The 10,723-nt window shown below is 38.3% G+C and overlaps 1 protein-coding gene across 1 annotated transcript in view; it reads right to left on the bottom strand.

Annotated features, from left to right (window-relative positions):
- Nucleotides 1-3,238, bottom strand: part of lrrc3b (leucine rich repeat containing 3B) — a 7,580-nt gene extending 4,342 nt beyond the window's left edge. The window contains exon 1 of the mRNA XM_043232960.1: nucleotides 2,553-3,238. The gene's annotated coding sequence lies outside the window, so the exon portion shown is untranslated. The remainder of the gene's footprint in view (nucleotides 1-2,552) is intronic.
- Between the last annotated feature and the right edge of the window lie 7,485 nt (nucleotides 3,239-10,723).

Genomic DNA, 10,723 nt, shown 5'->3' with positions numbered 1-10,723 from the left:
CGTAAGGGAACTCTACAAACAATGCCACTGAATCGAAAACGGTGGAGAAATATAAAACGATTCCTGTAAAGAATTAAAGAAAGCGTTTACTACAATCTTCATATTTATATTTCCTTGCCGCAGCTCTCTGATTGGTGGAATTCACCCTACAGCATCATGGGTAATGTAGTTTTTCTACCACAAATCTAATTAAGTTAAATAAGCTGAGATAATAAATAAGCTGAGCAGCATATACCATCAATTAACAACCTCTGAGCTCCGTGCATCCGTCTTCACAGGTTTATGAGTTACCGCAAAATAAAAATGAATTGCTTTAAGGAGAAAACGAATGGAATTTTCACTTCCAGAACCCGACGATCGCACTATATTCCTGATTAATGACTGTTGCCCATGGCAACAAAGCATAAAAGACCACTCATCCAGGAAACTGATGTTTCCAATAAAGCTGTGCTCGTATTAGTAGTAATCTAATATAATAATTTCCTCTCAAATCAATAATCCATGTCTATTTGATCACACTGTGTGGGTTTATTCTGCCAATATGATGTGCTGATTGTATATTATCCCTTACTTATGAACCATCTGGGCCATTTGTTGTTTGAACATAAAACTGCAGTTTCTTATGGAGAAACTATGATCACCTTATATATGAGAAGATGTACAAGACCTTAAACCAAGTAGAACTTATTTTCTGTTTATTGATATGACAAAAAAAAAGTTATTTATATATATATATATATATATGTGTTAATATGTTAATAATGCACACTTTATACTACTAAAATATTATTATATTCAAATACGAAAAGATTTAATAAAAAAATGCATTTTAATATAATCATATCTTACATTAAAATTATATTTACTGGCAATCGATCAAACATGCAACTTAATATAAATGAACAGTTACAGTAAAGGTGACTCTTACCATTTTAAAAGGTGGATATTTATCGAAATATGATTGTTAAGATTTAATACATTGTTAAATGGCCAAAATATGTACATTAATTCATCATAAATATACAGTTATAGTAAAGGAAATCCATGTGATGATACCAATAATAAAACAATTATATTAACATAACATAACACTTTACATAATTTAATATGAATAATGTGGTGGTTAATGCTTTTATAAATATTATATTACTACAATATAATAATATTAAAAAAATGCATTAAATATATTATATATGAAATTCTATTCAAGTGTCCAATAAAAAAATCAATTTTTATTTATATATTTTTTAAAGTAACAAATGAATTAAAAAAATAATAATAATAATAATAATAATAATAATAATAATAATAATAATAATAATAATAATAATAATTCAAGCTATATTGATAAGATCAGTAACATGCATTCATGATGACTTTCAACATTTAAAACATCTACGCAGGATGCATTCTCAAGTATTAATATTGCATGTAATTTGCTCCCGGGGAGCATCTATTTTCTCCTAAGGATGTGTAGATATTCGTCACACGCTGGTTGAGTTTTACACAAATTACAAGAATAAGTGCATTTATACACAGAGTCAGGTTTTAATATTAAAACACACGGATCGGAGCTTGGATCTAGGTCAGACTCTAAAGCTTTTACCATCATCACAACACATTAAAGTTCATAATGTGAAGATAATGTAGCCGGGGAAAGAAAACATTCAACATCATTCAATGCTGCTTTGAACCAGCTTGCTTGATGTTTTATTCCACTTCCACGTAAACAGGCAACGTCTGGTGGAGAAACTGTACAGATATGTCTTTTAATGCATTTTATGCATGCAACACATCGGACTTCTCGCTGGATTGGAGAGAAGTATTAAAGCAGGGGAGATCTTGCAGCACAACGAATCAAATAGTACAGTGTTTAGACGATACTGCTCGGTTCAAACGGCAGATTAGAATCGGACTTTGAAGGCGTGCGGTGTCGAATGTAATAACAATCAAATCAGATAGGAGCGGCGTCGGAGCTTTGATCCCATGCATTGTCCCTGATTTAATCCTAGCGGCTCTGGCACGAAATCTGACCCTTCCGGTGTGATCAAAGGGAACGTCACCTTCTTCCAGCGATTTCACGAGCAGACAGCATCTCAAAGGCGGCTCGACATCAAAAAGCTAAGTGCTGAAAATAACTTTTCTCGACTTGCAGAGCGGCGAAGAGCGAGCTCGCGGATTGCATCCGAGGACCTCCACACCCTAGCGAACGCGAAGCATGATTGCATTCAAAAAAAAAAAGAAAAGCGTGATTATTAGTTCCGTTATGAGACGAATCGATAACTGCAAATAAGTTGGAAGGCTGGTTTGGATAAACCAGACGCACTGCAAACCCAAAAGGCACGATAAAAGCCCGTTCGAAAGGTGCATGCGATTGGAAACGGTGCGATAATTCGCTCGCGCGCAAACACCAGCTGACGCACGTACAATAAGCCCGCTTTATACCGTGCAGTCCTCCGCGTGCAAAACGCATATGTGACATACGTGAATGCGTGTCTATCATGCGTGTTTGTGTGCGGCTGAGCAACAGGCGACATGCGTTTGTCTCTTACCTGCGACAGAAACGCTCACCGATCGCCGCATCCGTGACTCTCACATCCTCGGGGAATCACTCAGACATACGACGTGACGCTCTCGCTCGTTATTTCACGTGAGCTCTCACATATTTGGAGATTGTTGCCTGATGTTCGTGGCAAAAGCCACGGGAGTAACTGGGAGGGGTTCGATCGCGCCGTTGTAGTGGCGTCTGAATCGCGAGCGAGCGGTTCTTTTGAATCGACTCACTCGAACCGATTCGCAGCGTTTGTGCTTCACGGTCTTTGGGAGGCGCGTGATGGTTTACGATATCAAGAGCAAGTCGTAATGGCATTATAGATAAAATAACTGCGCCCGTGCTTCTAAAATAATCCACACAATCACTGTTATCCATGATTTGGATCGCGGTGGCTAATGAAACACCTGTTTGCACGAGTTCAAGATCGATTTTGCAAGAGGGACATTTGCTGTTAATGTTTTAGGCACTGAAATTAGCACGATAATAACAACGACAAAGCATTTGACACATCTAACTCCCCGCTTTGTTACGGGGTAAATTTTTACAACAGCAGTGAAACGCAAAACAGACCTCTAGGAACTCTTTTTGTGATCAAAACAATCCGAGAATGCCAGTTCACTGAAACGAGTCATCTGAACGAACCGATTCGCTAAAATGAATCGTCCTTGCAAAGATAGCGGATTCTCTCGGTAGCGCGCGCGTAGTGTGTGCGTGCGTTTTTGAGTGACTCCAGCCCTCGTTTCGTTCATTTTCGGCTTTAAATGGTCGAAATTAGGAACCCACCTCAATATGAGACAGGAAATCCACCTGAAACACGTTCTGAGACCGTTCAGGTACTCTGACGACTCATAAGAAGTAAGCTACACGGTGAAGCGATTTGTTGGGTGTCTAGAAAACCAATATAAATGTAGTTATTGCCATTATTGGCAATAACAATTTTAATTAACTAACACATTTAATGTGATTCAGTTTTACCCTGATGCTTTAAGCGATTAGCCACATTCTTAAAATAAAGCTTTCAGTGAGCAACCCCTAAAAGATCCATTAAGAACATTTAAAAAAAATCTCAAAACCTTTTGACTATAAATAACCTTTTTGCATTTATAATGGATGTTCAAGGCTCTTCAAAGAACTACTAACGCCAATAAAAACCTTTTATTTTTAAGCATGTACGGTATGTTACTGTATCTTGGTATTACTGTATTTTGCTATCTATGATACTACCAGGCACTGTATGTATATATATATAAGTCTGACTGACAGCTTTTTTTTTTAAGCCAAAACCCTTTAAATGTTGAGAAACAAACCAAAAAAACAACAACATTTCAGTCATTATTACGCAAGACAAAAGATTGTCACCGGGGCATGTTGTCACACTGAATCCTAATGTTAAAGCTGCAGTCCTTACGTTTAGTTCGGCCTTCTCTTGGTTTTGCGGTTCCTTGCGTGGGTCGTGCTCCGGTGAAAGTTTTGAGGTGAATGTGTCCTTTATTGAGTAAATCACAGATTCTAGCCTACGTCTTGGCATATATGTACAACTATCCCATTATTGTACAACGTTACCACCCCGGGCCCTTTTTTCTATTTCATATGCTTTTCGACATGCGTTCTGCACATGACAGCAGTTTAGTTGTACCGTTTGAGCTGAAAACCAAGCATTATCCGAGTAGCTAAATGAGTTCACGAATTAGTCGCCAGTGTTGCTCTCGAAGAGGTTGTTGACCTCGGGTTACTCCGGGCTGCCCCGCATCCCATTAGGGATATATAAACCCTTTCCCGATCAACCACAGTCGCTTCAGTAACTGTTTTGATAGTTTTACTGTAAATAGCCGTCTCAGTACTCATTCAACGTCAGCCCGCCGCGCAAACCCAACAATTAGCCGCGCCGTCCTTGACAAACACTGTCTGTCTGCGATAAAGGCAGCTCATCCGTTAGAGGAGCTCGCGCCGCACCAAATATCAATCACTGTAGCCAATTAGTCAACATAAAGGTGATCAAACGCCGTTATGACAGCAAAAACATCCATCAGCGCCGAACGAACTGGAGATCCAGTTCTCAAGCAGCCGATGTCGCAAACCGAGGTCTTAAAAACCCAATAAATCAAAAGCGTCGGTGCAAAAATCATCGTTATCGTCCCCAAAACCAATTGAGTGTTGAGTGGTTGGTTTGCCTCACACTCCTCCGTCGAAGCAAAGGGAGTGTTTTGCAACGGGTTTGTTCGCTCTTCTACCGCGCAGCTGCCGTGTTATGGCTTGACGTGGTTTTCGAGAAGCGTAATTTAGAGTCCTCCCTGCCATACGTCGAATCCGACCGGCAAACAAACAAACCAAAGCAAGACAACAGGACGGCAAACAAACCGCTCCTTCATTAATTTGCAAAGGGACCGATTCGGAACGACACGTTTACGTTCCTGCTTTTGAAAGGTCACGCTTTGTAGCGCTCATTTGCATACTAAGTGGCTAATTATTTTGCAGCCAATAGGCAGGTACGTGGTGATGTGTGAAGGGCGGCCGGTCATCAGTCTTTAACCGCACCTGAATGCAATCACCGCTGCACCGAGGCCACGCGTATCAGACGGTCCGTGTCAGTAAATTAGCTTAATTACACCTAATAATAACACATCATGCGTCTCATGCGTGCACTTTCTCTCTTTGGCTGTATTACCCAGCATGCAGCATGTACGGATAATCATGCACTACATTTTTGTGAGCACATCATTAAAGACTAAATATGTCTGTATGAATTTAAGACAACCTTGACAGAACGTTAGCCAAGTTCCCAGGTACATTTGCAAAACTGTGTGGTGTGCTATCTAGTGTACTTCTGATTCAGCAAATGCTTTTTTTGAATGCGCTTGACGTGTCATTACGAACCGCACAAAAGTTTTTTTTTAACAGTATACTAAATAGCGTGCAACTTTTCAGACAGCAGCATGCTATAGAGAGGTTTCACAAAGAAAAGCAACTGACAAATGCTTCGTAAAACGTGCATTTAAAAATATTTCTACTATTTATTAAAATGCATTTTGCCATTAAATATATATTCATTTAAACGAAGCATTTTTATTTGACTCAACTACATTTTAAAACGTGTGTGCACGTGCGGTTTTAAAAATCCAATCGCTACTAATTTGTGCATTTTTCCATTTTTAGATTTGAATTCATTTGATAACGTAATTTCATTTTCTAGTGTCACTCCTTGACTTTAAACGCTAGGCACCACGCTGAAAATAATTAGATGCGTAGAATTAACTGTTTACAATGAAACAAAAAAATGATAAAGAAACGCTATTAAAATGAAACTTACTCAAATGATCTTTATTTTTTTACAGTGTAATGTTTAGTTTAGAGCATTGGATTGTGGGATACAGTAGAGACAGTGATGAAGCACAAAAGCTGCTTCACTAAAACAAGCTACGCCTCATCCCTCTAAAGTGAACGTGATGCTCAGATCAATGCACCCATCCGCCATCCGAGTGTTTTAATGGCTACATTTCTGATTATTAAATTGCTGTAGAGATGCGATACGTGCTTCTGCTCCGTCCGACGGTACGCACTCACCTCTGATAGACGCCAACGAATGGCTTTTTCCCCATTTTATCGCATTGCATTACCATTTCCACACAATGTTTTCGACCTCCCTAAGGGAGCGTTTTAATCGCGTAACGTGATTTGAATGTTTCAGATCTCACCCGACCCGCTTTTGACCCCTGAATTATTCCGATCATTTACAGTAATCCTCGGCGGCTCCGATCCAACCTTTAAACTCGGCAAAAGGTCACGCTGATCAATGCAGAACATGAGCGGTGTCACAGATCTGACCTCTCGGAAAATATCTACTGCTCCAACCATCAATGAGGGAGATTGCGCCATAAAAAAGTGTTATTTATTCTGCCATCATCCATTGATGAAAAGCGGAAGCGGCGGAGGTTATGTGTGGACTGGAATAATGCTACTGCATGTTATGTAATATAATTTGTTTCTTACGGAGTATTTAAAAACGGAGTAATAAAATGAAAAGACGTGAAGTTAAATTTAAGCAAATGCCATCCATTTGGCATCTTGAAAAATATGACCTTTTGAAGGGATGCATAGAACAGAAGCGGGGGTTTACAATGATTATTATGACTTTATGATAATGCATATTCAATATTTGGTGTTTGCTCGCCAACGAACGCTGGAAAAGCATCCGTTTCGTATTTAATTCGTATTTAGCGTTTGTAATTTTGTACTTTTTTTTGTTTGCTCTGTTTTTTCAGTTTCAAGGAGATGTTAAAACCATCGATTAGTTTCCCGTTTGCTGGGAACGGCGAGGTGGAGTTCAGCGCACTGGAATACGCTTCACGTCAATAAACTTGGGCCGCCAGTAAAAAAAAAACAAGAGTTCAAGTTCGGAACGTTCTCATTAATAATTCTTTCTTTGACTTTGGGCTCCTGTAATTGTGTTCGATCTGGTTCACTGGACCCAATAATAATGTATTATTGATGATGACGGTCTTTACGCCGTCTCTTAATGGAGCGGGAAGGTAAATGTCCGCCGTGGGTCCCAAAGCAACTTTACAGAAAGAAGCATTATGGGTAATGAACGCTGCACCGGAGCTCTTCCTGCATTCATCTGCAAGCCGAATAAACACGGAAAACTGCCTAATCATAACTTGTCGTAAGCGCCGTAGCGAAACACTTCATCGAAAATCTATATTTTATCATTTAGGAACCTAGTGTGCAGGTTTTGAAATGCTTCCCATGCTAACGAAAACCATCCCATCAAGTTATGAGGTTTTTGAGTAGTGATGATTTCTTGGTTATGTGGATGTTAATAAAACGTTCGGCTTCAGAGCTTCGCAAACGTCACAGGAATGTTACTTTCGAATGTTCTGAAACGACGGCGTTTAAAAAGGACATTATTAATGTCTTCAGTTTAACATTTTATTAACGTTATTGGAAGAACGATTGTTCATTACCTTCTGAGAGAGATGTAGATGAGTTTGTTACTTTATGGGAAAATATTAAGAGAAATATAGCATTGGTCCATTATAGCATTGGTTCCTTGGTTCCTTGGTTCATTGGTTCATTGGTTCCTTGGTTCATTGGTTCCTTGGTTCATTGGTTCATTGGTTCTTTGGTTCATTGGTTCCTTGGTTCATTGGTTCATTGGTTCTTTGGTTCATTGGTTCCTTGGTTCATTGGTTCATTGGTTCCTTGGTTCATTGGTTCCTTGGTTCATTGGTTCATTGGTTCTTTGGTTCATTGGTTCCTTGGTTCATTGGTTCATTGGTTCCTTGGTTCATTGGTTCCTTGGTTCCTTGGTTCCTTGGTTCCTTGGTTCATTGGTTCATTGGTTCTTTGGTTCATTGGTTCCTTGGTTCATTGGTTCATTGGTTCTTTGGTTCATTGGTTCCTTGGTTCATTGGTTCATTGGTTCTTTGGTTCATTGGTTCCTTGGTTCATTGGTTCATTGGTTCCTTGGTTCATTGGTTCCTTGGTTCCTTGGTTCCTTGGTTCCTTGGTTCATTGGTTCCTTGGTTCATTGGTTCTTTGGTTCATTGGTTCTTTGGTTCATTGGTTCATTGGTTCCTTGGTTCATTGGTTCATTGGTTCATTGGTTCCTTGGTTCATTGGTCACACCGGGAAAGGAAAGCCAAATCAAATGCATTGTGGGATAGTGTACGGCCATTCGTTATTCGTTAAGTCAGAAAAGCGCCATTCTGTAACGTAGAAATACACTGTAAATATTGATGATCGGAGTGCAAATGAAGCGATACTGGAAGAACGATTGTTCATAACCTTCTGAGAGAGATGTAGATGAGTTTGTTTCTTTATGGGAAAATATTAAGAGAAATGTAGCATTGCCCTACAGTGAATGGGTGCCACCAGAATGAGTATCAGCTCATAAAAAAGCCTTAATGATGGATTTGTTTCATATCGCAAGACGTTCACCTCTGGACTGGAGCGCTGTGGATTATTGTAATGTTTTTATCAGCTGTTTGGACTCTCATTCCGACGGCACCCATTCACTGGAGAGCACCCAGTGCCGAGACACCGATGCAATGCTGCATTTCCCCAAACCCGATGAAGACGCAAACCCGTCCGCATCTTGAATGGCCCTGAGGGTGAGGACATTTTTAGGAAATTTCCGTTTTTGCGTGAGCTACTGTAATCCTTCAGGGCATCGCTAGACGGTTGCGTGCAGAGTCGAAGTCAAAAGAGTCGCTCCACGAGTCTCAGAAGAGCAGTCGTAACAGCGCAAACATGGCTAAATATCCCTAACATTCCTTCCGCTCTCTCCAACCCTTCCCCGGAGACCAATCCCTCTCACGCTCAAAAAAGGAGGTCGAACTAAACTAAGGCGCTTCATTATAAAGTGCAAAAAATAGTCACGCTTATGTGGCAATTAGAGCTGCTGGATAGCACAATTACCCATCTTTTTCACATTACGACTTAATCTCTCCCTCCTCCGAGCTCGGCGCCGGAGAACCACGCGACATTTAACACTCCTGTCAGACGCAGGAAGAGCGGGAAGCTCCGGTCGCTCCTCACACTCATTGGCTGATTGGCCCCCCGCGACGAGGCTCTTAAAATGGAAATCGCGGTACAAATAATTAATGCTTTTGTCTCACCTACGGGACACGTGGCCAGACGTTTGTGACACCAGAAGACGGTATAGCACACGTACGACTCATTTTGACCATCGAGAATCAAGAAATGAGGAAAGGAAAGCCAAATCAAATGCATTGTGGGATAGTGTACGGCCATTTGTTATTCGTTAAGTCAGAAAAGCTCCATTCTGTAATGTAGAAATACACTGTAAATATTGACGATCGGGCTGCAAATGAAGCGCAGCACAAAACAACAGTATTCAAAATACACAGAAGCAGCTTTGGAGTCATGCAGAAAATCAAGGGAGTAAATAAATGCATGGTTTGCTGCATTTATAGTTTTTATTAAGATTTTGAATATTTCATTTTAATTTTTGTTAAAATTTAAGTCAACTTGTATTTTCAAATTTTTTATTAGTTTTATTAAAAAAGCTATGTCTATGCATTGTTTATTAATTTCCAGTGGTCAAATGATTAATTGCATCCAAAATAAAAGTTCATCATATATGTGTGTGCACTGTATATATATATATATATATATATACACATATATATATATATATATATATATATATATATATATATATATATATATATATATATATATATATATATATATATATATATATACATATATAAGACACACACATGCATGTATATATTAAAGAAAAATGTTTATATATATTATAATGTTTATATATATATATATATATATATATATATATATATATATATATATATATATATATATGCTATATATTTTGAAAATATTTACATGATTATACATTTATATAGAAATGTTCTTATATTTTACATTATGCATAAATACATTTCATAGATAAACAACATATTTTGCTTAAATATATATACATATAAAAATACAAAAACGTTTATTTTGCATGCAATTAATCACGATTAATCACTTGCACTAATATATACACACACACACACACACATATATATATATATATATATATATATATATATATATATATGTGTATATATATATATATATATATATATATATATAATTTCTTTTTTCAGATTTAGTTGCTGTAGTCGATCAAGTGAAACAAAATGAAAATGTAACGGTTTTGTAGATTTCAATTTTTTTCAGTTAACTTTCTGTTTCAAGTAATGAAAGTGTTGTTGTTTTACGGTTCTGACTGTAGTTCCGGTTGAAGTGTAACCCTAAAGCGTTCCACTAAATAAAAAAATAATAATAATCTCACAATTTTGACTTTTATTTTGGCGCAATTGCAAAATGTAAACCATTGCGTAATATGAAATCAAAAGTGTCGAATACTGCATCAACTTGAAATACTAAGAAATAAGGTAAGAATTGCGACATAATATGTTGATGAGCCCTTTTTATTTTTGAGTCAGTGGCAGAATTGATTAGCCCTGCACGCATGTAACTGTTGACGTGATGATACTGTACGTACTGTACTTCACAAGCACTACGGGCTGCAGCAGACCCAGCAGCTGAAGACTGATAAATTGTTCCCGGTTCATCTTTGAACTGCGCCTCGAAGCCCGTCTCCATCCGTCATTTGTTTGTGGGAGGGACACG

The sequence above is a fragment of the Puntigrus tetrazona genome, unplaced genomic scaffold (assembly GCF_018831695.1).
Source record: "Puntigrus tetrazona isolate hp1 unplaced genomic scaffold, ASM1883169v1 S000000746, whole genome shotgun sequence".
NCBI classification, from domain to species: Eukaryota; Metazoa; Chordata; class Actinopteri; order Cypriniformes; family Cyprinidae; genus Puntigrus; species Puntigrus tetrazona.
This window is presented reverse-complemented; position numbering and strand designations above follow the sequence as displayed.